A 26,791-nucleotide genomic window follows, 5' to 3' on the forward strand; every position below is an offset into this window, starting at 1 on the left:
TCTCACCAGTATCATTTTCTATTCCCTGGTCGAGTCCAATCCCTATCTGAAGAGTTGACTTTGGGAATGGTTCCTGTCTTGGGCTAATAGAAGGTCTGGGGACCACGACCTCCAGGGTCCTTCTAGTCTCAGTCAGACCATTAAGTCTGGTCTTTTTACGAGACTTTGAGATCTGCATCCCACTGCTCTCCTGCTCCCTCAGGGGTTCTCTGTTGTGTTCCCTGTCAGGACAGTCATCAGTTACAGCCGGGCACCATCTAGTTCTTCTGGTCTCAGGCTGATGCAGTCTCTGATTTATGTGGACCTTTCTGTCTCTTGGGCTCATAATTACCTTGTGTCTTTGATGTTCTTCATTCTCCTTTGCTCCAGGTGGATTAAGACTAATTGATGCATCTTAAGTGGCTACTTGCTATCGTTTAAGACCCCAGATGCCATTCTCCAAAGCGGGATTCAGAATGTTTTCTTAATAGATTTTATTATGCCAATTGACCTAGATGTCCCCTGAAACCGTAGTCCCTAAACTACCACCCCGGTTATGCTGGCCTTTGAAACATTCAGTTTATTCAGGAAACTTCTTTGCTTTTGGTTTAGTCCAGTTGTGCTGACCTCTCCTGTATATAATTTCATATTTGATAAGTGATTTTTTTAAATTATGCTTTAGGTGGAAGTCTACAGAGCAAATTAGCTTATCATTCAAAAATTTATACACAAATCTTTTAGTGACATTGGTTACATGATAAAAGATCATTAATTACAACAATTTCTGATTTTACAAAACACTATTGAAAATAAATTGTTTTGATTGTACATAAAAGATATGTTCATCAATAAAATACTCAAACTTTAAAAAAAAAAAAATGTTCTTCTTTGCCTTCCTGTAATACACTCAACAGTTTTAAGATAGAGAGATTATGATCTTTTTGGGAACAGTATGTATTTCATTTTTATATCCCTAGCAACTGTCTCAGAGCTTGGCACATGGTAACCTCTCAATAAATGTTTGTTGAATTGAATTAGTCCTGGATTTTGAGGTTGACATGGCCAACTTACTGACGTCTCTAAATGTGTTGTGAAGGAGGTTGAAATGTAGCAAGAAAATTCACGCTGATCAAGGGTAAATCCAACAGGAGGTGTGGTATATATGCCAATTCATATGGCTCTAGGAAACACAGGTGATGGTGTCTGCTAATCCTTTACTTCCCCCACTAGATAGTTCAAGGGCTCTTCCGTTTAGCATAAGTAAATGCCTAAAATTACTGCATGAGCTGGCTAGCAAGTATTTTGGATTACTTCTGACAAGGTTTGGTTATTTTGTTGAAAGGGGGAGCAAACAAAAAGATTCTGTAATGCTTCTTTGTCATTAGGGAAAAACCAAGCTGGTTAAGAGGCAATAGTAAGAGTCAAAATATATTTTTCAATTCTCAGCTTTTAATATAACAAAGTGAAGTAAAATGTCCTTTTAATATTCGATGGAATTTGCTTCTTTAAGCTGTGATCTTGGGTTTCTCTGTTAATTTCAAATTTAAAGAACTCTTGGCTGATGAAAGAGTTATATAAGCAGAAGCACTGTTGTTCATTGTGTGATATAAAAATCAGAAACTCTGCTGAAATTCTCTTGCCATGTTGCTGACAGAGAGTTCCTGAATTTTGATTGGAAGGATGGACATGTTTTGTAATTTGTCTTAATCCTGAGGCAATTTTTTTGAGATTTAAAAAAATTACTTCCTGAATTAATTTCTTTTTTCCTGCATATATTAGATAAAAATCACCTCTGTTTCCGGAATTGACGGCACTGGGTGGGTGGTTTCCAAAATTCCTGTCTACTTATTGTATCTGTTTGTCTGTGCTATTAGGATAATTCATTTCAAAATTCTTTTAAACAGTTATTGGAATTTTATAACATTTCCTCATTTTACTACTATTGGTTGACAATGTTTGGTGAATACCAATTTAGGGAATTGAACTACAAATGTATTGCTATATATTTCCTTGTCCTGTTTTCCAAAGACACTCCTGCTCTTGTTTTACAGATTTGAAAACTAAGGCGTAAGATGCTAGAATAACTCATCAAGGTCAGAGTAGACATTAGTAGACCTGGAAAGATTATTACTATTTCATGATTCATTCTGTTTCTTTTTAGCTCCCTTGTCTGCCTTCAAATCCCTTCTCAACATTAATGAATACAAAAGGCTGTAACCTTTTAATACATTAAGGTTATAGACCATAGTCTTCCCACCGGATACTCACAATTTTACTGGTAATTTATTTTAATTGCTTGCTGTTTTTATATTGCTTGTATTTATGTTTCTTAATGCTAAACTTTTCTTTACTATGTACACGCAAACGTCCAAGAACTTGGAAATAAGTTAGTTTTTTGCTGATTCTTTCCTTTCATTTGGCAACCATTTTATTTCACTGTTTTAGAAGTGATGCAGTAAAAGAAAAATGGCTGCCTTTTGTTTATTTCCTTGTACATTAGCATGATGACATTATCAAAGATATTAACTAGAATGTACATATGTTTAAGAATTAGAGGTACACTGTAAGCTGGGAATACTCCATTTTCATTTTTCTGTTAATGCCCCCAAGGTTTTGTAGCTTTAAGGGTAGTTCTTGTGTGCAGAGGGAAGATTGAACATGAGCCTTTTGGAACAAGTGCACTAAAATGGTGACATTAAAGACATTTCTGAATATTTCTTACAGTGTTAAGAAAACACTCACCAACATGCATTTATTTAAATCATGAAACATAATAAATCAATGCTATCCCAACTAATAAAGAAAAATGTTAAATCATTGTGGTTAGGGGCTGGGCTCTTTAGTCATGCTTGCCTATTCTGACTTAAATTATTTTTAAAAATTTCAACTGACATTTAAAAAAATTTTCAGTTACAATTTTTTCCAGAAAAAAGATATATTAATAATGGAAGGCTTAAACAGTGATGTATATTCACTCTTTTTGGGTTAATTGTTGTATTATTTACAAACATTATTAATATCCATGGAATATAATATCTGTATCTAGCTATACAGACAATTTATTTTTCTAATCTTCAATTATGGTGCTTCTGACTTTCCTGTACCATTATTAGGAAGTAAATTTTCTGTGCTCTTTGTTGCACTTTGCATGTATTTGTCATGAGATTTTCACTGAAACTTAAAAGCAAGAAGGTTTCAATTATCAATTCAATTTACACAGATTATTAGAGGTAAGAAATTGATTTTTTTCAACAAATTCTAATGACTAAAATCCTTTTGTAATTTGGGCAACCTATAATCTATTTTCAAAAGTTGAGAAATTTAAGTATTTTTTAATATTTCAAGATTATATATATACATATATATATATACATATATAAACTCAGCATCTATGCAACAGAAAATTCCTGTAAACGTTGAGCAGTCATCTCTAAAACTACTTGTTAACACTGAAATCAGATAAGGTAAACCATATGCTCATTGAGGTAAGCTGTCTAAAATAAGTTACTGTGATTTTAAGAATTAATATGAACCATATGTCCCCTAGATCTTTAAATTGAAATCTTTATTGTTCTTTTAAGTCAGCTGTTCTTCTAGGAATATGTCATCTTTTGAGAAGAGAAATTAATCACTGACTTCATTTATATACATTAATAAAAGAGACTTGCCCTTTCATCTCTTTATTAAAAGTAATTAGAATATCTTCATTTTTATTTGTATATAATAACTATTAGTGATTGAGATTTTAATTGAGGGCATCTTGTGGGAAAAAAAAACCACTCATCCTTTCAGAAAATAACCTCGAAGAAAAAGAAATGCCAGCAATCTAAAGGTTAAAATATATTGTCAGATCATTCAGCAGAGCAAGGCTCTTTAATGACATTTGTACAAAAGTTCTCTTAGAAAGCATAAGGTAGAACAACAGCTTTTTGCCGTTCCCCTTCATTAAATTATTATTCAGCCCCTTATTAAAATAAAATCTAGTTAACTTCTTTTGAATGCCTGCTCAAACGTTTTCTATAACAAAAAAAAATCTTGTGAAGGGTATTTCCATAAGTTGAGCTGTATTAATGACTTAAAGCAGCTTCATAATCTGTTATTCCTTCCTCCTAGTAGACCTTAGCTGATAAAAATATCCATAGACACAGTGAAATCAGTGGCATGCCTGGCCCTCTCAGCCAAAACTCCCATGTGATCACACATAGGCAGCCTCAGTAAGGCTGATGCTGTGCAGCAAGCAGTAGGTAATGAGTCTTTGTGCAGAGTGAAGCTCTTGTCGCTGAACAATAAAGCATATGGTACCAGCAATAAAACACAGGGCTGGGAAATTTAAGAAGATTCCGCTGAACCAGAAGACACAGTGCCTTCGGTGATGCTGACACATATTATAAAATGATAATCAATTTCTTTTGGATTCTAATGAATAAAGAGTGCAAGGTCTAGGACTACAGCTATTTGAACAAACAGGTCGGTGATTTTATAAATTACTCCAACACTTCCTTACGTTTGATTGGATTTAAATTAGGATGGGCTGATGTGTTTTGCCTTAAACAAAAACTTTGCAAGATATTTGTGGTGTGTAATATGCAGGATGCACTTGAATAGACCCAATGCGATTACATTGTTGATGTAGTCAGATGTGATAGAGAAATGTTTATGTCATTATATTAAACCAAAAAGTTATTTATTCTATTAAAAAAAGTATGGATAAGAAAAAACCATATAATTAGTTATAATCATCTATATAAGCAGAAATAATATAAAGCAGAATACTACTAAATAGATAGCTCAGGTAAAAAGCTTCAAAATTAATGTTTCCAGTATTAAAAAATTCTTTATTGCAATAATTTACATGTCTTAGAAATTAGATGGTATATAATTCAGAATTTATTGGTATCTTTCAGTATATTGCAAGAGGAAGGTTTGGAATATTTAATACTTTAAATAAATTATAAAACGAAAATTTTGGAATGTTTAATAGTGCATCTATAAGAACAATATATTTTATATTTAACAATAGTAGTGTATATATAAACTTGCTGTGTGCTTTTAATTTTTCATGTTATATTTCTTTTGATAAATGGAAAAGGTTATTTCATAAAACCTTTTATTTCATAGATATTATTCCATCACGTATTAAGAAAAACAAACTAGCTTAATTTTAAAAAGAATGGATTAATTATGTGATGATGCATATTGCCACTCATTCACCATTTAGAAAAGAAGAATATGTGCTTTCATGTGTATTTCTAAAAATATGTATACACATGACCTTTATGTAGAAAATAACCACTTCTGGGGTTTATGAGCAGTAGAGAAGTTTATGTTTCAAATAGAGAGATTGCTGTGTGTAGGAAGACAGGAGAAGAAATAACTCTAGGAAATAATAGCACAATACTGCACATCTTTGCCAAAGACAGACAAGCAGTAGTGCTGTGTGAATCTTTAGATTTAAATACAGAGTTTAACTTTGCTCTACATGTTTGCTGCTGTATTGTTTAAAGGCATCCTGGGACCTAAGTTCTTTACAGTTAAATTCTTGGACACCATTTAGGATGATGATCTCTAAAGCACTAGGGCACATTTAACGTTGTATAGAATTACTATAATGACCTCATGTATTTGTATACTGACTAATATAAATTTATGCCTGTATGATGCTGTTGAAACCACAATAACACAAATACCTCATGCCCCTGCTTATGTGTGCAATATGTATTTGAATGAAAAAAAAAATCTGTTTCCAAAATATAAAAAAAAAAAAAAAAAAGAAGTTAATGAAAAATTTAAATTGGCCTTCCAAATGTATTTAAATAAAGGATTTGACTATTTGGGTTTCCTTGGTTACCATAGTCGCTGCCGGCAGTTTCTTTGGGGGTGGGGGGAGCGGTGAGAATAAGACTCCGAAACAAAGAGTTAAAAACGTTTAGCCATTAATAGACATGGAGGAATGTGATACTGACAGCCCAGTAAAATCCGTGCCCACTCCCCATCGCGTATGCCTGCTCCCCCGTGATTCAGGTATTCTGGCAGACCTGCAGTTCCACAGCTCCTTACCCAGCATTCCATTTCAGCTGCTGGAGGACTGCCGGAGCCTTATGCAAATGAAGCAGCTCGGAAGCTTTGACTGCAGAAGCGAGAGGAGGGGGGGCAGAAGCGAGTTCAAAGGTCACAGGGCTGGTGGAAAGCTGGATCCGTTGCCTGAAAAAAAAAAAAAAATGTACTGGGCTCCTCTGCAGCAGTGTTTTGCAGCAGTGAATGAAGTGTGCTTTATTTCTCAGAGTGAAGATTTTACAGCGTGTGCGCCGTAGTCGTTTAAAGTGCACGCAGGTATGGTGACAGATTTCATGATGGGCCTGCTTTTATTTCTAAAGAAGACACGAATGATGAGGCTTGGCTATTTTAATTCATTGGGGACAGTGGCAGGGTGTTCCCTTTTTTTTCAGATTTCCCTTAACTAGGTTATTCTTTCAACCTTATCAACGTTTTCTGTATTTGAAACATAGATGTTTTGTTCCAATGGAGTAATTTTATGTATGAAAAAATTGGGTTTGGGTTGCTAAATAACTGCATTTTTTGAAAGTTTTTGATTGCAGAGAGATACCTCAGTTGAAACACCTAGATAAATATCAAGACTTTGAACTTTTAGAGGGTTTTTCAAATTATTAAAAGATGTATTTTAAATAGGAACTGGATTTCTGGACTAAGATTCTTGTGAGGTATCTGGAATTAAATAATGGAGTCCTTTTGTTCATATCCTACAGAAAATCCTATGGACAGTTCTAAGAAAGTTACATTTTCATTTCAAGAGAAGGTGTTGGTTTTGAGAATTTTCATTCTGTATTTCCTGGCTAAACATCTTATCAGAAAAATCATTTCTAATTCTGGGATTAGATCTCTTAAATGCTTTGAATTTCCTAGTTGTTACAAATTTTCTTTGGGACTTCTTAGAATGCTGTTTTGAACTCAATATGTTCAACTTCCTATGACTTTTCCTTTCAGTTAAGTCTGGGTTGTAAAGTGATCCTGATAAATGTCACAGGATAAAAGTCTTCTTTTTCCTGGCACTAAATATCACACTTTTGTAAAATGTGTGATTAATGATGTGATTACATCATAGTAAATCTGACCCGCACCAAACAAATATGCCCTCGGTTTTATTGTTCATAAGCCTGTGTTGTTTTTATTTTCAAAACATATATTTTAATAAACTTCCTTGAAGCAGCAGATCAAACTATGTTTATCCATTTCATTAAAAATTTTAAATATATCAATTCAACAGTCACAATGTTGATGGAAGAAAATGTTTCCATTTGCATCAAGTGTGCATCTGTCTGTATTACAGGTTGTGTGTGTATGAAGATATGTTGGCAAAACGAAGGGGCAAAATAGCGTTTAGTCATGAAATTACTGCTTTATGCTTTTATATTTGCATAAGATGTTTAAAAATGAATTTTATGAAGCTTTCACATAAAGAGCTAGTACATATTTAGATAAACTGAATTACTTTCTTTGCATTGGGAAGAGGGAGTTAATTTTATCATAATGATTAAGACTTGGTTGTTTGGCAACAGTATCTTTTATTAAAAAATGTGGAGGGGAGGGGTGTGGGGGGGGGGACCCATCAGGAGGATAGCCATTTAAAACAATGAAGGACAATTATTTCAAACATTTACAAAATTCACTTTCTAGTGGTCAGTCAAGGCCAGATTCTCATTCTTTGTTATGGGGGCATTATGACATTTATCCAGGATCCTGAGATTAATTTAGGAAAGGAATTCATATATTGTGTGAATGTTTTTAAAATGCAAAAACTGCCATTTTCTTCTAAAGTCTATTTTCCAACTTTCAATAATGACTCCATCTAAAGTGGGTATATTTTAAATAAATTGCTTCCTTCTTTTGTCGAATTAAATATGCTTTCCTCTGGTCCAGACAAAATATTTGTAGACATTTGCTCTTATGTATATTTGTAAACTTTTGCTTTTCAGGCAAAAAACAAAATCTTTCTAATTGGTCAACCATACATAATTCAACTATTTTGAATAGCTCAAGCAGTGCCCTTAGTTTGTATCCAGTAATTTCTATGTGCTCTATGTGTAGGTTCTAGGCAGAGCACAGGGGGGAGAGAAGAGTGAGTTTAAAATGGATTTTGGCAGCCCAATACTATTAACTTTGTAAATGCAACCAGTTAGAACATTCTGAATATAAAAATAAACACATAGTGCCGGCAAAGAAAGACAGCCCATGAAGATTCTTTAAGAAAATGTGATAACAGACAAATGTGAAATAAAGAGAATTGTTGTGGCTCTGTGAGCCACGAGAGAGCTATATATGTCTTCCAGCAAACTTATGGCTTTGAATATCCTGGATAATTTATATCTCTATGCAAATTCAGTCAAAACTTTGAAGTCTTTTTGCATTGGCTTGAGCCATGCTATTTTCGTACAAATCTCAACACATGTACATAGTAAGTTCATGGTCAGGATAGCTTAATGTATATAGAAGGAAATATTTGTATAAATACAATTCAAATCAAATTTGAGAAGTAAAAAAGTAAATATAGAGCAATTCAAACAAACCCTTGAAGGATCTGCAGTTGGAGAATATGGTATACTTAGAGAAATAGTGTTATATCAGACTTCAAGAGAATCTTTAAGGATTTTTCAAAACTGATTTTCCTGCTTTTTGATTACCAGTCTGTCTTTGTCATCATTTGAAGCCAGAGATCACATTGTAGCCTTGAAAAAGATTATAGGGCAAACATGTTTTACTCAATCTAGCAGCATGGAACATGGTCTGAAATTTACAAATAACTGTTACCATCTCAAAACCTCACATGTAGGTTTTCAGCCTTGTTATTATCACTATATATGTTCTTCTCCTAAATTGCTGGTTTTATAAGGTAGAAAAAAGAACAAAATTACTTGGAACATAGAGAAGGAAAATGCTCGAAATAAATAAGTACTCAAAACAATCACATTTCTTTCTTTATTTTAACTGAGCATCTCTTAAGAAAGTAAATTCTTAGTGTTAGGCAAATGATGAATATTCTAAACCCATATGTCTGCTTCATTTTAGAGATAATTCTTCCCATATGCTCTCTCTAAATTTTTATTCTCTTGCTTTTCAGTATTTCACAATTTCATCATTTTTACCAAAGTTGTGCTAAACACAAAATAAGTTTTTAATGAAAAATAGGATGTCTAAGCTTTACATAACCTGCAATGAAATATTGAAAATGGGTTACATTGATCATTACGTAGGTAGTATATGTATTTAGACGTAAATATATATATATATATATATTTTTATAGGTGAGCAGGGAACTAGACATTTTAATTGTTAAAGGTATCTCAAAACAAAATGCATTCTTTCATCACCTGTTCTAGAATTTAAGTAGAATTCTATTAATTTTATTAAAAACTATAAATACAATAAAATTGTAAAATGATTATACGGATCTTTTATTTCATATCATTAGAGCTGTAGTGATGCTACAGCAATACGTTTGTACAGCTGGAAAATTACCTGTACTACAGAGACTAATTTTCCAGATAACTAAAGTTTACAACTTTAAATGCCAGTTTTTAAAAAAATATTAATGGTTTTCATGGAAGCAAAATATAGTACACATCATTTTGTCTTGTTGAGCAAAGTGGAAATCAGTTTAGGCTTTTCTCTATGGTAGAAGTACCATTATTCTCATCATTATATTGACCTATTATGGAAGACAACACTCTTCTCCAACTGTAACCCAACACCGAATAGACTCTTGCTATTATATGCTTTTATAAATCTTCTGTGTAGTTTTTAAAAATAATTTTCCTCTCTACTTTCTAACATTTATATTTATTATTTTTTAATAGTTAATAATTTCTCCTAGCCTGAGAGCGATTCAAATATCAAGTTTATACTCTTTGTCTTACATTAAATTCTGAATCATTTAGATTTTGGTGGGCAAAAGGTGAAAGATAAACATGCTGCCATACAGAAGTCCTGACCTTGTGTTGAATTTCTGACACACACACACACATACATAGTAACATCTAAAGGAGCCCTGGTGGTGCAATGGTTAAGCGCTTGGCTGCTCAACAAAAGGTTGGCGGTTTAAACCCACCTAGCAGCTCTGAAAGAGAAAGACCTGGTGATCTGCTCCCTAGATTACAGCCTAGGAACCCCTATGGAACAGTTCTACGCTGTCACATGAGGTCACTATGGTGGAAAATCAACTTGATGGCACCTAACAACTAACAGCATATAGTACCTGCGGTCCCTGGGTGGTGCAAATGGTTACACTCTCCGTTACTAAACAAAAGGTTGGCAGGTCAAGTCTATCTAGAAGTGCCTCAGAAGAAAGGCCTGGTGATCTAGTTCTGAAAGATCACAGCCATTGAAAACCTTTTGGAGTGCAGTTCTTTTCTGACACATATGGGGTCGCTATGAGTTGGAATCAACCTTACCAAACTTTTTTTTTCTTTTTTGTATATAGTACATAGAACCTAGGAAATAAGCGAAATTTAATTTTAGTTTTTCCTATGTTCTGAAGTGTTCGAGATATTAAAAATCTTTTGGACTTCAAATAAATGAAAACTATTCTTTTTTACTGCAATGAGGATCTGTCATATTAAGCCATTGACAGAACTGGGAATTGCTTTATGTCAAATCTCTAGCATGTATATATATATATATATATATAAAAAACTCAGATCGAATTTTTTTTTACTGCACTGGACTAATTTTTGGGTGCTCTATACCTCTTGGAAACCCCGGTGGCGTAGTGGTTAAGTGCTACGGCTGCTAACCAAAGGGTCAGTGGTTCAAATCCACCAGGTGCTCCTTGGAAACTCTATGGGGCAGGTCTACTCCGTCCTATAGGGTCTCTATGAGTCAGAATCGACTCGACAGCAACGGGTTTGGTTTGGGTTTTGGTATATAAAAAAAAAAAAAAAAAAAATTTTTTTTTTTTTGGTACCTCTTGCCAATTTCAGGTCAGGAGTTGTAGTCCATTTCATTCACAAAGCCTGGAGTCAAATTCACCACCTGCTACCACCTTGCTAACTGAAGAGTGGTTGCTTGGGCAATCCTTTACCTCCATGTAGGCTCATGAATCCATATATTCATTTAGAAATGCATTTAATTGTGCGTGCGTGTGCGCGCGCATGCGCGCCTTTTGTTCTCACCCATTCCATGGAAAGAAAGTAGGATAACTGAGCCATCTACTATTTCTTTGAAAATTCATTAATACAATATATGTGTTAAGATACACAAGGCAGCTAATTCCATTTTAGTAGGTGTTCTCATGGTTTTTTTTTTTTCCTCATGTACTCTGAAGCACTTTGAACATCTAAAGGAGTGTTTTTCCAAAGTAGGCTTCATGAAATTAGTACCAAATGGTACTCTGTCAGAATAGTAACTGGTCCAAAATATTTCAGGAATAGTGTGTATTCTGGTTCTTTTTTGCACATTAGCATTTTAAAAGGCCTGAGAAGCCCTACTTCAACAAAGCTGGCTAACTTTAATACAATAAAACCCTGTAAATTTGCAGCAATTCATAAACAACTAAAAAACTAGATAATATTGTATACCATTTTCTTGACAGTTAATATTTTTATCAAGGAGCCCTGATGGCACAGTGGTTAAGTGCTCGGCTGCTAACCAAAAAGGTCAGTGATTTGAACGGATCAGCTACTCCACTCCAGGGAGAAAGATCTGGCAGTCTGCTTTTGTAAAGATTCCCACTCCTATTGTCGTCGAGTAGATTTCGACTCATAGTGACGCTATACGACAGAGTAGAACTGCCCCATAGAGTTTCAAGGAGCACCTGGTGGATTCAAACTGCCAACTTTTGGTTAGCAACCAAAGCACTTAACCATTACACAACCAGGATTTCTTCCATAAAGATTACAACCTTGGAAACCCTATGGAGAAGTTCTACTCTGTCCATAGGGCTGCAAGGAGTTGGAATAGACTTAACGGCAAGGGTAATACTGTTTATCACGTAGTTTTTTGGGTGTGGGAGGTCAAGCTATATCACGAAGTGCGAAGAGTTTGAACAAGATAGTGCCTAAGAGCTTAGGTTCGAGTCTCAACCCTGGTGTCCCTTCAGGATACGCTCTGCCACTTACAAGCCATGTGGAGTTGGATATAGTACTTGAACTTTATAAGCCCTGTTTTCTTCATCTGCAAAATGGGGATGATAGTATCTATATCAAAGGGTTTTTATGACAATGAAATTATATGATGCATGAGAGCATTATAAATGATAGCTGATAATATTTTCAACTCATATGAATTGGTTCCCTAGTGTTGATAAGGCAAGTTCAGCTTATGCCCATAGTTACAGAGTCGTGAAGGAACAGCTTAGGTTTCAGTGGAGAGAGAAATGTTTTCCAAAAATAGACAACCAGCACTTTAGTGGAGGTCATATCTAGCTAGGTAGGACTGAATAGCTAGGGGCTAGTGCTCTGACGGAATTTATTAAAAAGGCAGTCACCATGGTAACTAAGGTTCAAACTATATGTTGCTTTATAAGTACCTGGAATCTTTCCAACTGGAAGCACAATCTGCTACAGACATGATGTGGCAATGTGTACTTTTCTGAGCTGTCTTTTGTATCCTCTGTTGCTTTTCAAGGAAACCCTGGTGGCGTAGTGGTTAAATGCTACGGCTGCTAACCAAAGGGTTGGCAGTTTGAATCTGCCAGGCGCTCCTTGGAAACTCTACGGGGCAGTTCTACTCTGTCCTATAGGGTCGCTATGAGTCAGAATCGACTCGATGGCACTGGGTTTGGTTTGGTTTTGGTTTATTGCTTTTAAAATTTCCATCTTTGTGCCTTTCCTGTACTATATTTCCATTTCGACTCTGTGTGATGAAGGCATCAGTTATTCATCTCTGCTCCTTCCAGAGCTTCTGTCTTATCCATAGACTCTGAAGTTTTCCATTACAGAAAGAGCCTGGTACATATTAGGTGCTCAAGAAATGTTTGCTGAGCAAATGCTGCTGTGAAACATAAAGAAACATAATTCTATCTGATGACTTAGAAGTGCTAATTTGTATGAATCATGAAATGATCTTTGTGTCACAGATTTATTGCTATTTTAAACTTATGTGTCATAATGACATTTATAAAATATTGCCTCGATTTAATCACAAGGATTTTGAAAAGAAGTTTAGAAAATGTATTGACAGTTTTTAGTTTAAAATTACATTAACAGTATACCCGGAAGTGTTTTTGTTAAATATGCACTGATAACAAGTTTTATATAAATTGCTGGAGAGGAACATCGTGACTCTCTGCTGTTGTGAAACTCATGTGAATGGTGAAGCTTCTCTAAACAGTCAATTTCCAGTATTTAAATGTTTGGTGTGACTTATTTGCGTTATGAATGGGTTTTAATTTGTGCCAATAGGACATTCACTGAGACTTGAATATCCAGGTATTTAATCTTACACTATGTATCATTTTTACTAATTGCTCCTTAATGCAATGTCAGCTGCAGGTTGAATAACTATTGTTCTCTGCTTTAGAAATCTATATTGTACCTAAGGTGGTGATTCATTTTAAAGAACGACCAAAGTAGTTTTTTCTAATTTTTAAAATGTTCTTGCTTTTCTGTGCAGTATCTTTGGCATGATCCCAGTGCTTGGTTGAGTATGGTCCTGAAACTTGGTTGTGTTTTATTCTGATGTCCACTCTAGAGTACTTTATGATGAATATGGGTTTTTTTGTTTGTTCTTTTTCTTCCTTTAGATTCTTTTGGTGATTTCTCTTGAAGGAAAAGAATGTCATATCTCTTAAATGCCCTTCGAATCTACACTGGCTGGTCTATTTTATTATTTAATCAGACACTTTTCTGAAAGACTGAAGGGAAACTTCTTAAGTGCCAAGGAGGGGACAAGATGTTATCTTCCAGTGCACAGTAATAGTAATTCTGACTTCTTCCACATCATTGTGGTCTTTCTCTTCTTAATGTAGTAAGTCTTAACAAGTCTTTCAAGGAATTAGATTAAGTACGTTCTTTAGTCTTAATAGCAAGCATACAAAATAAATAAATTTTTCATTGACTTCGCTTGGTACTTTTATTGTTAGAGAGGGAAAAAAGCTTACAACAGGCACTTGGTCAATTTTCAACAGTTTTAAAATCCTTATCATATTGTTGATTTGTTTTATCTGCTCTTGCTAACTAAAAGAACATCCTAAAAGTTAACTTTAGGGAAGGCCTTTTGACTCCCACTCCAGTATGTACTTCATTATACTGTGTTGCCAAATACCAAATGTTGATCAATATTTAGGGCCTGGAGGCATTAAAATCCTAAGACCCTGCTTTCTAAGGTGAATACTACTAATCCCAATGGCACACAAGTACAGATAACATGGAAAGATTCTTAAGGATCTCCCAGCCAAACAGAGTCCTAGAGAATCTTTTTTACCATTGGTAAGTGGAGAAACAGCAGGACAGGAATCAATTTTGTCATCGCAGTTTGCTCAGGCTGAGGGAAGAGGGTATGGACAGTTATAGACACCAGCATCGCATAGAGAACACAGGCTTTTATCATTTACTTCCAGGCAGAGTAGCTGTAGTGCTTTGCGTCAGAGCCTATTTTTACTACTTATGCCCTGCCCATTATTTTGACAGGCGAGGAAACTGAGACCCAGCAGTGTGATTCTCTTATTTAAAAAAAAAAAAAAATCATTAGTATATTAGTTTCCTACAGCTGCCGTAACAAAGTAGCACATTGTGAGTGAGTTAAAACAACCGAAATTTATTGTCTCATAGTTCTGGAGGTTAGAAATCCAAATGCAGGATTGCCAGCAGGGCCCCGCTCTCTCTGAATGCTCTAGGGGAAGATCCTTTTTGTCTCTCTCAGCTTCTGGTAGCACCAGGCATTGTTTGGCTGTCAGCTGCAACTTAACTCCGTCTCTTCCTCCATTTTAACATGGCCATCTTTCCTCTGTGTCTCTGTTATAAGGTCATTACCCATACTGGATTAGGACTCCAGTATGACCTCATCTTCAAAAACCTATTTTCCAACAAGGTCACATTCATAGGTATCAGGGGTTAGAACTTCAGCATATCATTTTGGGGAACACAGTTCAACCAATAGCACCAATAATATAGTTGTTAGATCCAGGATTAGGCTCCAAATTAATGACCATTAATTTACTGAACAGGAACTGGAATACATATTCAGTCCGTGAAGAACCTTACAGCCAAGTGTGAGAAAATGTCGGGCAAACCAATAATTATATTATAGTGTGGTAAGTACTGATAAATGTATAGACCAGGTGCCATGAATGCAGAGAGTTTGCTTAACCCAGTGTGGGGCTAGTCAGGAAGCATTTCTCAGAGAAGGTATGGGTCAGGCCTAAGACTTTAGACAAGTGATCTAGACTTTCAGAATCTCAGTTTCCTGTTAAAACTACCTTGCAGCATTGGTGGGAAGATTACAGAGAATGAGTAAAGTTGTTTGGTACATAGTTGTTGTTGTTGTTAGGTGCCGTCGAGTCAGTTCCAACTCATAGTGACCCTATGCACAACAGAACGTCAGTTTGTCAGTACTGTGGGGGCTTAGGTGTTGCTGTGATGCTGGAAGCTATGCCACCGGTATTCAGATACCAGCAGGGTCACCCATGGAGGACAGGTTTCAGCTGAGCTTCCGGACTAAGACAGACTAAGAAGAAGGACCTGGCAGTCTACTTCTGAAAAGCATTAGCCAGTGAAAACCTTATGAATAGCAGCAGAACATTGGTCCATAGTAGGTACTCACTATATACTGACCGGCATTATTATAAATGGAATATGGCAACCCAAATACATTTATAAGAAAGACAGACACTGCCTGGGAAAGTGAACCTTAGCCTAAAATCATTGTAGTCAAGCAGCCATCAAGCCCCAGAGTTACAGATGAGGCCAGCTTTTTGGCTGCTGTCTTAGAGTAGTATGTGGCAACTGAGGTAGCACTGAAGAAAGGCACCATCAGAATCAGTAGGGACTGTCCACAGTATATGCAGTAGGCCCTTTGGCACACATGTGAGAATAAAGTGAGGTCGCTGATGAGAACCCTACCCTGCAAAGTGGGTGACCCTGGCAGTAAAGGGAATAGGGAGGCCATTGATTTGCAAACTTCTTTGATAATTTGAACTAATGTGCCCAACAATGAATCATTTCTCCAAGTTCTGGATATCCACCAAAGCTGAGGAAATGAAATAAATCAGTATAACAGAGGTTCTTAACCCGGAAATCCAAGGACAGATGTTATGCATTTGTGCTTATGTATACTTTTTCTGGGAAAAGTGTTCATTTCATTCACCAGAGTCTCAAACCGTGAATCACCGAACTACAAAAATGTTGACATCCAGGCAAATTAAGTAAATGAGACCTCTAACTCAAGGTCAGTCAGTTCTGGCATGAGGAATTCATGCAAAAATGGAGAACCCCCTAATCATTATTTCTTCAGAAAAAATATTTATTAGGCAGAAGTGCTCCCAGCGTTCTTGGCTTAAGCGGACACCTGGATAAGAGAGGTGTATTTGGCTGACTTGTGCTTCTCACATTGGCAGGCCACCAAGCAGCATTTTTCACATTGGTGGTGCCCCATGGAAACACCTTGCAGGATTTTACCTTGTAAAATCACCGCCAAATCCCTGGCCTCTTGGCGACAGATAAGCTAGTCTCTTGCCAAATGGGTTAAGGCAGAAATGGCCTGAGTATTGTGGAAGAATTTTTTTTTTTTTTTAATAGAGAAATGCATAACCATTCTTAGAATGTGTGGAATAATTTATGTTTAATGATACATGATTCTTTTGCTTATGCCATTGCTTTTGTAGTGGCTTATCTTTTTTTTTATCTTGTAATAAACAATTACATTAAATAGTGCTGTTGAAGGAACATTCCCTTCACATACACTTTCACTTTTTTCTTTTAATCAGACTATTATCTATTGTTATTTCGTATTTGCAACCTGGAGAATCCCTCATAGGGAGGGAGCATAGTGTAGACAAACCAAAAACCAAGCCCGTTGTCACCGAGTCCCACTCATAGCAACCCAATGTGTGTAGGCACACCGGGTTCCAGCTCTGGCTTGCTGAGTAGCTTTGACCAAAGTAGTTCACCTCTCTGAAATTTTATTTCCTTAACTCTAAAATGAGGATAATACTGCTAACACTGTTGGAAACAGTCAGTGAGATCAAGATTGTAAAGTAACTAGCACCTAGCGGATCTCAGGAAATTTAAGGCCTTTTCACCTTCCCTATTCTTCTGCACAGAGCCCTGGTGGCAGGGTGGTTAAGAGCTCAGGCTGCTAACAAAAAGGCTGGCAGTTCGAATCCACCAGCCACTGCTTGGAAACCCTATGGGGCAGTTCCACTCTGTCTATAGGGTTGCTATGATCTGAAATCGACTCAACAGCGATGGGTTTTATTCTTCTGCATAACAGGCTCTTGCCTTGTACTTCTCCTGATCTATATAGGCTTTATACCAATGGAAGAAACACACACAAAAAGAATGTAAGCATGGTTGAAGTTAAACATTAGCAACAAATCATAGAACAGATACAAAAAACACAGTGCATAAAAACTTCCCTATATGGTCACTATGAGTCAGAATTGGCTCAACAGCAACTAGTTGCTTTTTTTTTTTTTTAGTGGGGAGGGGTTTGAATGACTGCTTAGTCCACGTTTAAGAGGCATCCTTAGGGAAAGAGCTGAGGCCAGGATCACTGTGACTGAAACTAAGAGCCATGTAGTAGCACAGAGAGGAACTTCTAAATGACACTGGGAATTTACTTTTACCATGGTTGATGTAGGAGAAATCTGATGCCACATAATACTCAGTATTGAGGAGGTAGTCTTTAAAGGTGAAGATCATGATCACAATTCTGCAGTCCCCTACGCAAAGAATATAAGCACGGTTCAAAGAGAAGAAAAAAAAAAATTGTTTCAAGGTTGAACAAGAAAAGGGTTTAAAAACTGAGCCAAAGTCCTTGGGTAACCTTGAGAACTGTTCAGATATTATGAAACCTGAGAAGCCATTTCTTTTAGAAGGGTAACTGTTCAAACTAGTGATTATTTCTTTTAGTATTGAAACGGTAGTCTGTAGCCAACAGAGTGTAAGGGGAGAACATCACAGACTACCCAAGATCATAGTTTTTTATAGGATAGGATTTAGTATAAACTTACTTAAAATTTATACAGGTATTTAGGAACACGTCTGGTTAACTACAGATGTCACCCAAAAGAATACAGCTAACACAGTGTAATGGTTTCTTAACTTAGCTTTTCTTTCTTGAAAATTGGAATACAACTGGTGGTGGTTGTTAGTTCCTGTCAAGTCAATTTTTGAACGCGTAGTGACCCAGTGTTACAAAGTAGAACTACCCCATAGGGTTTTCTTGGCTGTAACCTTTATGGGAGCAGATCACCAGATCTTTTCTTCCGCAGAGCCACTGGGGGAGTTTGAACCGTCAAACTTTTGGTTAACAGCTAAGTGCTTAACCACTGTGCCATCAGGACTCCTTGGAATGCAACTTAAACACCTTCAGTTGAGTGACTGCCTTCATCCTTTGTGTGGCCTGGTAGACACTCTGGTTAATGTAGTGCAGCACTGTGAATAAAGTTACTTTTGCCAGCTAAGTTTTTCCCACCTGCTGTCATCAATGACCTGGTGGCACAGTGGTTAAGGCAATCAGCCAAAAGGTTGGCAGTTCGAACCCACCAGCCACTCTGCAGGGGAAAGATGTGGCAGCCTGCTCCTATAAGGATTACAGCCTTGGGAACCCTATGGGGCAGTTCTACTCTGTCCTGAAGGATCGCTGTTGGAAACCCAATAGGGCAGTTCTACTCTGTCTTATAGGATCACTATGAGTCAGAATTGACTCAACAGCAGTGTTTTTTTTTTAAATCACCTACAAGCCACACAGCTATATTTTTTACCAGTCTGCTTGCAATGTGTCTTATGCCATCATTTGCATTTGCTTAAGCAACGAGAAGAAACATCAAAATTACCTTCCATTCTAAGTGAAGGTAAAAAGGAAAAAAAACTTTTTCTATGGAGTTCAATCCAGACACTTGTATTTTCTAAACCATAGATCGTTGCTGATTGAACAACCTTACCTTTTCCAGGTCATTGGAATATCATTTTCCCATAGTTTCTTAGCTTTTTATTTTTGCTGAAGAATTTGATGTGAATGAAAAATAAATTAATTTGTTTTTTAACAAATTATGAAAAATTTTCTCTCAAGCCACACTGTAGTTCAGGTTGTTCAACATGCCCCTCGATCTATGCCACATTGTGAAGGTGGAATGGCCTTTGTTAATGATCCTTGCAGTTAAAGGTTACTTTTACTTTGATTAACTACAAAACTAGCAAATAAGCAATGCAATGGATAAACCCAACATCCCAGCTAAACGGAACAAATAGAATCATCAAGAACCCCTCTGTTCCTTTTACCTGGGATATTGCATTGCTTATTTGCTAGTTTTGTAGCTACTTCCTTTAAAATGCATTTCTTCTTGCATCAGTGATATAGGTCAAGCCTTCCCTTAACCAGTTAACCCCCACCTACTCCTCACCTTGTCCCATTTGATAATTTCCTGATTCATTATAATGACCTTAAATGTTTTTATTTATTGGGTTTCATCTGATTGGTAAAAGGCAGGAATATTCATATGCTACACCCTGGTGGTTAAGTGCTACAGCTGCTAACCAAAGGGTTGGCAGTTCGAATCCTCCAGGCGCTCCTTGGAAACTCTATGGAGCAGTTCTACCCTGTCCTATAGGGTTGCTATGAGTCAGAATCGACTCGATGGCACTGGGTTTGGTTTGGTTTTTTTGGTGGCTGGAATTACTGGGGGGCTTTTCTTATGTAAATGTTTTTGCTGATTCGCAGTCATTTTATTTTTTCACCAAGAGACCATTAGGGTTGCCAGATAAAATGCAGCATGCCCAATTAAATTTGAATTTCAGATAAACAACAAAATTTTTTTAGTATAACTATGTCCCAAATGTCACTCATTTTTTATCTGAAATTCAAATTTAATTGGCGTCCTGCATTTTATCTGGCAATCCAAACTGGTTATTCTTCAAATCAGTTAATCTGCTCCTCCAAAGTGGTGAATTGATGATATTCCTAAGGCATATTTTCTGTGGCCATTTCCTCGTAATAAATAACAACAACAAAAAAAAAAGCATTAAAAAATAGGGATAGAACATAAATAGAAAACAGGACTAAAATTAGATGCCTATAAGTATGATAGTAAGAACTCAATGAGTTACCTATGAAGACTGTAAAATTTTTAGATTATCAAAAGAAAGTGATGTGAGCAAGATTCCAAAGAAACCCAGTATTTGGATTAAGTCATTCTTCCTAAGGCATTAAACTGTACATTTTTTATCTATCATCTTTTGGTGTCCTTCTCTTTATATCTTCCTGGCTTCTGATATTTTTCCCTTTGAGCTCATCATTCTTTTTGCATTCCCAATAGGCAAAAAATATATTAAATAATTGTAATTTTAACCACAGAAAATCTAGTATGGTTTCTTTATCAACTTTTTTTTTGAGGAGAGAGCTAGAAATAGTTACATTTTCTACTACTTTTTCAAAAATGTGCTCAGAGGCTGCTGAACATGGTTACATCTGATACAAATAGGAAATAAATAGTATATGTTAATTAAGAATAATAGATTTCTAAGACCTCAAGATGTTTATTAAAAGTAAATTTGTTCTTAATTAAATTTTCAGTGGGCAAAGGGTTATAGATACAGGGGAAAGGAATCCTAAGCTGAAAAGCTGCCAAGTGGTGAAATCATGGACTGTATTGATAAATGAAAAAATAAAATAAATTGGTGTTAGACGAGGAGGAAATATTGGCTTTGAAATGAAATTTGAACTTATTGTAGCCTCTGAGTGAGTTTTTCTGGAGCTGTGTGTGCCTAATTGTGTGGTTCTCAGTTCACAAGGTTTCCCCCTCTGCCTACTGGCCATACAGTTGAATGATCAAGGAGCGGACTAACCCAAGATGGGCCATGAAACATTAAACTTGAACAGAGAGAAATAGCAGTTGCTGCAACTTAGACCTGGTAACAGCAGAGCTATAGAGAAAAGATCCAGGAATTTTTGCACCTATAATCATGGCTGTAATCCCTGGTTCCTGAATTTCCTGAATTTGGTCTTCGGTACTACCATAGACTGCATAAACTAGCTCAGTATTTTTCCAATAAATGCTTTTGCTTAAGCTAGCTATAGTTGACTTTGTGTTGTTTGCAAGTAAAAAAAGCTGAAAATATTGCATGGCATTTTGAGATTCTTTTCATCTTTCATTTTGAATCTCATTCAATAAGGTACTGTATACCAGATGTTGTGTTGGTCAGTGGGGATAGAGAGGTGAATTGAATGAACGTGATTTCTGCCTTCATAGAGCTTTCGGTCTAGCAAACCAAACAGGCATTGATAAAGTCATTAAAGTATGGAAATGAAAGGATTTCATTCACTTATCAAACAAATATTTATTGAACACTTATTTTATACCTGGAGTCCCTGGGTAAAGCAAACAGTTAATGTGCTTGACTGCTAACCAAAAGGTTGGAGGTTTGAGTCCACCTGGAGGCACTTCAGAAGAAAGCCCTGGCAATCTATTTCTGAAGAATCAACCATTGAAAACCCTATGGAGCACAATTTTAATCTGACACACACGAGGTCACCATGAGTCAGTCAACTCGACAGCAACTGGCTTATTTTGTACCAACCACTGTTTTAGATCCTTTGGATCATTAGTATACAAAACAAAGATCCCTGCCCTTGTGTCTTCTAGCAAGGGATGAAAACAATAAATAATAAACATAGAAATATGTAAATAAATATTAAGGATTTACAAAGTGGTAAGTACTATAAAAAAAAAAAGTAGATCAGAAGAAATGGTACAGCAAAAGGCCTCAGACTACGGAGAGATGGCAAGTGGGAAAAACTGAAAGGTCATGAGAGCTGAAGTATAGACAAGGCCAGTGACTCAAAATGAGGAGTAAGAAGTTGGCCAAGCTAGTCTGTTAAAGACTTTATAAACCATTTTGAGGATTTTGTACTTTATCTTAACCTGAAGCCACTTAAGAGTTTTAACCCATAGACTCCATGATCAGATTTGCATTTTAAATTTGTCATCCTTCCAGCCACCTGGAAAACACACTGAAGGAGAACAGTACTGGATGGAGGAGAATAATTAGAAGGCTCTTTTTTTTTTTGCGGGGCGTGGGGGGGTGGTTAGCCCTAGTCCAAGCGAGAAACAGTGGTGTCCTTGATTAGTGTGTGTTTTATGAATTAGAAAATGATGGCTATGGAAATATGTTTATTACCTAAGTTTAGACTTTCAGTTCCTCATTTCTTGATTAAATGAATGTCTGCCCAGCTTTTTCTTCTATTCTTTGGGCTTCAATGGTATATAAAACCAGTTTGAAGTCCTGACTGGTTTTTCACTGGCTTTGTTTCTACCAAGTTTAACTATGCCTCCCCTTTAGGAACAGAAACACAAGATGTGGATCTTTCAGGAGCTATGGCAGCAATAAGACTAGTATTCCTTCTCCTCATCTGGATTCATATCTAGCTAGCCACATGTTGTTAACTGCAGTCCATTCTGACTCAAAGTGGCCCCAGGTGTGCAGAGTAAAACTGCACTCCATATGCTTTTCAAGGCCGTGACATTTCAGAAGCAGATTGCCAGGCCTTACTTCTGAGACATCTCTGTGTGGGTTTGTGCCACCAACCTTTCAGTTAGTAGTCCAGTGATGAACAATTTCTGCCATTCAGGGACTCCTAGCCAGCCATATAAAACCCATTGCCATCAATTCTGACTCATAGAAACTCTATACCGCAGAGTAGAACTGCCCCATCGGGTTTCCAAGGCTATAGTCTTTATGGAAGCAGACTGCCACATCTTTCTCTCTGGAGTGGCTGATGGGTTCAAACTGCCAACCTTTTGGTTAGCAGCCAAGTGCTTTGGTTAGCACCACAGCTCCTAGCCAGCCATGCTGCCATCAGATTTTTAGAAAACCAACACAGGTAACAAGCAAACCAGGTATACACAGCTCCTTTACAGCTCCTTTATTAACAGGGCCTTTTCTCTAAATCTTGTATTCTTTCCTTGTAAGATTGTTTGGATGGTATAAGAGAAGACAACAAGCTACCTTTACTACTTCTCCATTAAGCCTAGATCAGGGGTTACATACTGGTAAACCACAGGCCATTTGGTCCACATATTTTGTTTTGACATTTTGTTATGCTCAGATGTATTTTTTTTTATATTAACTTTTATTGAGCTTCAAGTGAACGTTTACAAACCAAGTCAGACTGTCACATATAAGTTTATATACATCTTACTCCATACTCCCACTTGCTCTCCCCCTAATGAGTCAGCCCTTCTAGTCTCTCCTTTCGTGACAATTTTGCCAGCTTCCAACTCTCTCTATCCTCCCATCCCCCCTCCAGACAGGAGATGCCAACACAGTCTCAAGTATCCACCTGATATAATTAGCTCACTCTTCATCAGCATCTCTCTCCTACCCACTGTCAAGTCCCTTTCATGTCTGATGAGTTGTCTTCAGGGATGGTTCCTGTCCTGTGCCAACAGAAGGTTTGGGGAGCATGGCTGCCGGGATTCCTCTAGTCTCAGTCAGACCATTAAGTCTGGTCTTTTTATGAGAATTTGGGGTCTGCATCCCACTGATCTCCTGCTCCCTCAGGGGTTCTCTGTTGTGCTCCCTGTCAGGGCAGTCATCGATTGTGGCCGGGCACCAACTAGTTCTTCTGGTCTCAGGATGATGTAGGTCTCTGGTTCATGTGGCCCTTTCTGTCTCTTGGGCTCTTAGTTGTTGTGTGACCTTGGTGTTCTTCATTCTCCTTTGCTCCAGGTGGGTTGAGACCAATTGATGCATCTTAGATGGCCGCTTGTTAGCATTTAAGATCCCAGACGCCACATTTCAAAGTGGGATGCAGAATGTTTTCATAATAGAATTATTTTGCTAATTGACTTAGAAGTCCCCTTAAACCATGGTCCCCAAACCCCCACCCTTGCTACGCTGACCTTTGAAGCATTCATTTTATCCCGGAAACTTCTTTGCTTTTGGTCCAGTCCAATTGAGCTGACCTTCCATGTATTGAGTGTTGTCCTTCCCTTCATCAGATGTATTTTTAACAGGCAGTGAAACTAGGTAGTATTATACTTGGTTGCTGTACAAGCAATTTAGCACTTAACTGGGAATATATCATGAGTCAGAATCGACTCGATGGCAACAGGTTTTTTTTTTTGCTTTATATTAAGGTTATGCCAGTATGGAATTATTTCAATTTTTTATCTCTGGCTTAGATACTAGAGCCTGCTCTCAGCAGCCAGTTCCTTCCTAGCTCAGGTTCGTTCAGTTCCAAAGGTCTAGGCAGAATCATATCCAACCTTCAACACCATTGCTTCAAGTCTTGCTAATCTCAACTGTAATACCAAAAAGAAAAAATAAAAAAAACACTGAAACTTTCCAATTTCCATATCATCCCTCAAAAAAATTCCCTCCTCTCATTCTTGAAGAAATGGGAAACGAAGAGAAGGGCACCAAGTATTACCCTTCATGGTGTTGTGCCAGGTTATCTGTAGCCCAATTGAATGTCCTTGATTCTTGAGAAACTTGCATTTCCAAAGGAAGATGGAGGATGTGGCAGTGAGGGGGTAGAGCTTAAGAAGGACATAGTTTTTAACTGTTCCATTGCAGTATCTTATTATAAAAATGTACTTTCTAAACATAAGTTTTCATCTTGTATCACTTTAAGTCTTAAAGCCTTCCCCTAATGAATTACTTTGCATCTTGTTTGAAGTGAACCATTTTAAAATTTATATCTTGTCCTACTTTTATTTCAAAAACTTTACTTAAAATATCTTTTTCTCTTCATCCTGTTCAGATACGCATGAACATTTTATGCATTTCACACTCTTTAAGATAGAGAAAATAATATGCTAATGTGAATAGGTTTGCTATGAGTCAGAATCGACTCAATGGCAAATGGGTTTGGGCTTGGGTTAATGTGAATCGTGGTAAAATCAGAGTGAGGAGATTTCATTCTCAGAAGAGTAGACAATTCAGTATCTTCCTACTGCTATCAGTTATCTTCATTGTTAACATAGCAAAGTCGTGGATTACTAAAACAAGGACATCAATGCAGAAGTATTCCTAATTAGATGGAGGTGAGCCCTGGTGGCACAGTGGTTAAGAGCTTGGCTGCTAACCTAAAGTTCGTCAGTTTGAATCTACCAGCCGCTCCTTGGAAACCCTATGCGGCAATTCTATTCTGTCCTCTAGAGTCACAGTGAGTTGGAATCCACTTGATGGCAACGAGTGTCATAGTGGAAAGAAGCCCTGGTGGCTCAACAGTTAAGCGCTTAGCTGCTAACCAAAAGGTTGGTGGTTCAAACCCACTATCCGCCCCATGGTAGAAAGATGTGGTGGTCTGCTCCCATAAAGATTACAGCCTTGGTAGCCCTATGGCACAGTTCTGCTCTGTCCTATATTGTCGTTTTGAGTCACAATCGACTCAATGGCAGTGGGTTAATGGTTGTCACGAGTCAGCATCCACTCGATGGCAATCAGTTTGATGTATCACAGGGTTGCTATGAGTTGGAATCGACTTGACAGCACTGGGTTTGATTTTGGTGGTTTAGTGGATATTACATCTTTGAGGGGAGTGGTGGTTCAGTGGTAGAATTCTCACCTTGCGTGTGGAAGACCCAGGTTCAGTTCCTGGCCAGCGCACCTCATACTCAACCTCTATCCATCTACTTGCATGTTGCTATGATGCTGAATATGTATCAGCAGAGCTTCCAGACTAGGAGCGAGCTTCCAGACTAAGGCAGACTCTTCTACTGACATGGGGTTCTTATGAGTCGGGGTTGAGTGAACAGCAGTAAACAACAGTTCTGTTTTCTCTTGTATCCCCTACTGTACCCAAGAAGGAGTCTACTATATACATAGTAGTTACTCATCAGGTACATGCAGTAAATTGTAATTAATAATAAATACTTATGGCACATCTAATGAAGTACTTAATTTCACTAGAAGTCATACTTTGGCCAAGGAAAAGATTTTGACAACTACATGAGTGCCAGCTTATGCGACTAGGGCTGGTGTGTGCGTGAACTCAAGGAAGGCTAAAGCCAGGGAGGAACTGCTGAAGATAGACTAGAAATTAGACAGGTGGTTCCCAAATTTTAGTATTCATCAGAATCACTTGGAGGGCTTCTTAAAGCACAGAGTGCCAGGCCCCATAGTCAGAGATTCTGGTTCAGAAGATCTGGGGTGGGGCCTAAAAATTTGCATTTCTAACAATTTCCCTGCCAGGTGATTTGATACTGCTGATCCAGGTATCACACTTTGAAAACCACTGAATTAGACCTTGAAGAGCTGGCTCAGCTAAGTGGATCTGAGCAGGTTGCTCTGTGTTCTCTACAGAGAAGGGATAATTTCAGAGATTTCCCAGAGCAGTACCCTGGCAGAGAAAGGACAGAGTGGTGTCAAGACTCTAAATGAGTTAAAAACAGGTGACGTAAATAAGTTGGAAGATGGAATGCATGGAATCAGCTTAGTAATAGTTTATGCTAAGTTAACCTCATTTAGCAATGTAAGAACGTGTACATCTAAGCTAAGGTATGTACCCTAAGGAAAGTTTGTGTCCATTAGCTGACTGTGCGTATATCAAGGTAAATGACGAAGATGGAGAAAGGATGGCCCAAGGAGAGGGGAAAGCCCATCTATTGTAGAGAAATGATTTAGAAGAAATCACACCC

General features: G+C 37.2%; 1 protein-coding gene across 2 annotated transcripts in view; it reads left to right on the forward strand.

The window, feature by feature from the left end:
- The window catches only part of CSRNP3 (cysteine and serine rich nuclear protein 3), a 209,479-nt gene that overhangs the window by 97,508 nt on the left and 85,180 nt on the right, over positions 1-26,791 (forward strand). The window contains exon 1 of one of the 2 annotated variants that reach the window (XM_049887347.1): positions 6,225-6,309. The exons of the other annotated variant lie outside the window; for it this stretch is intronic. The gene's annotated coding sequence lies outside the window, so the exon portion shown is untranslated. Of the gene's footprint in view, positions 1-6,224; positions 6,310-26,791 lie in introns of those variants that run through there. 2 annotated transcript variants of the gene reach the window in all.

Source organism: Elephas maximus, chromosome 6, assembly GCF_024166365.1.
Source record: "Elephas maximus indicus isolate mEleMax1 chromosome 6, mEleMax1 primary haplotype, whole genome shotgun sequence".
NCBI classification, from domain to species: Eukaryota; Metazoa; Chordata; class Mammalia; order Proboscidea; family Elephantidae; genus Elephas; species Elephas maximus.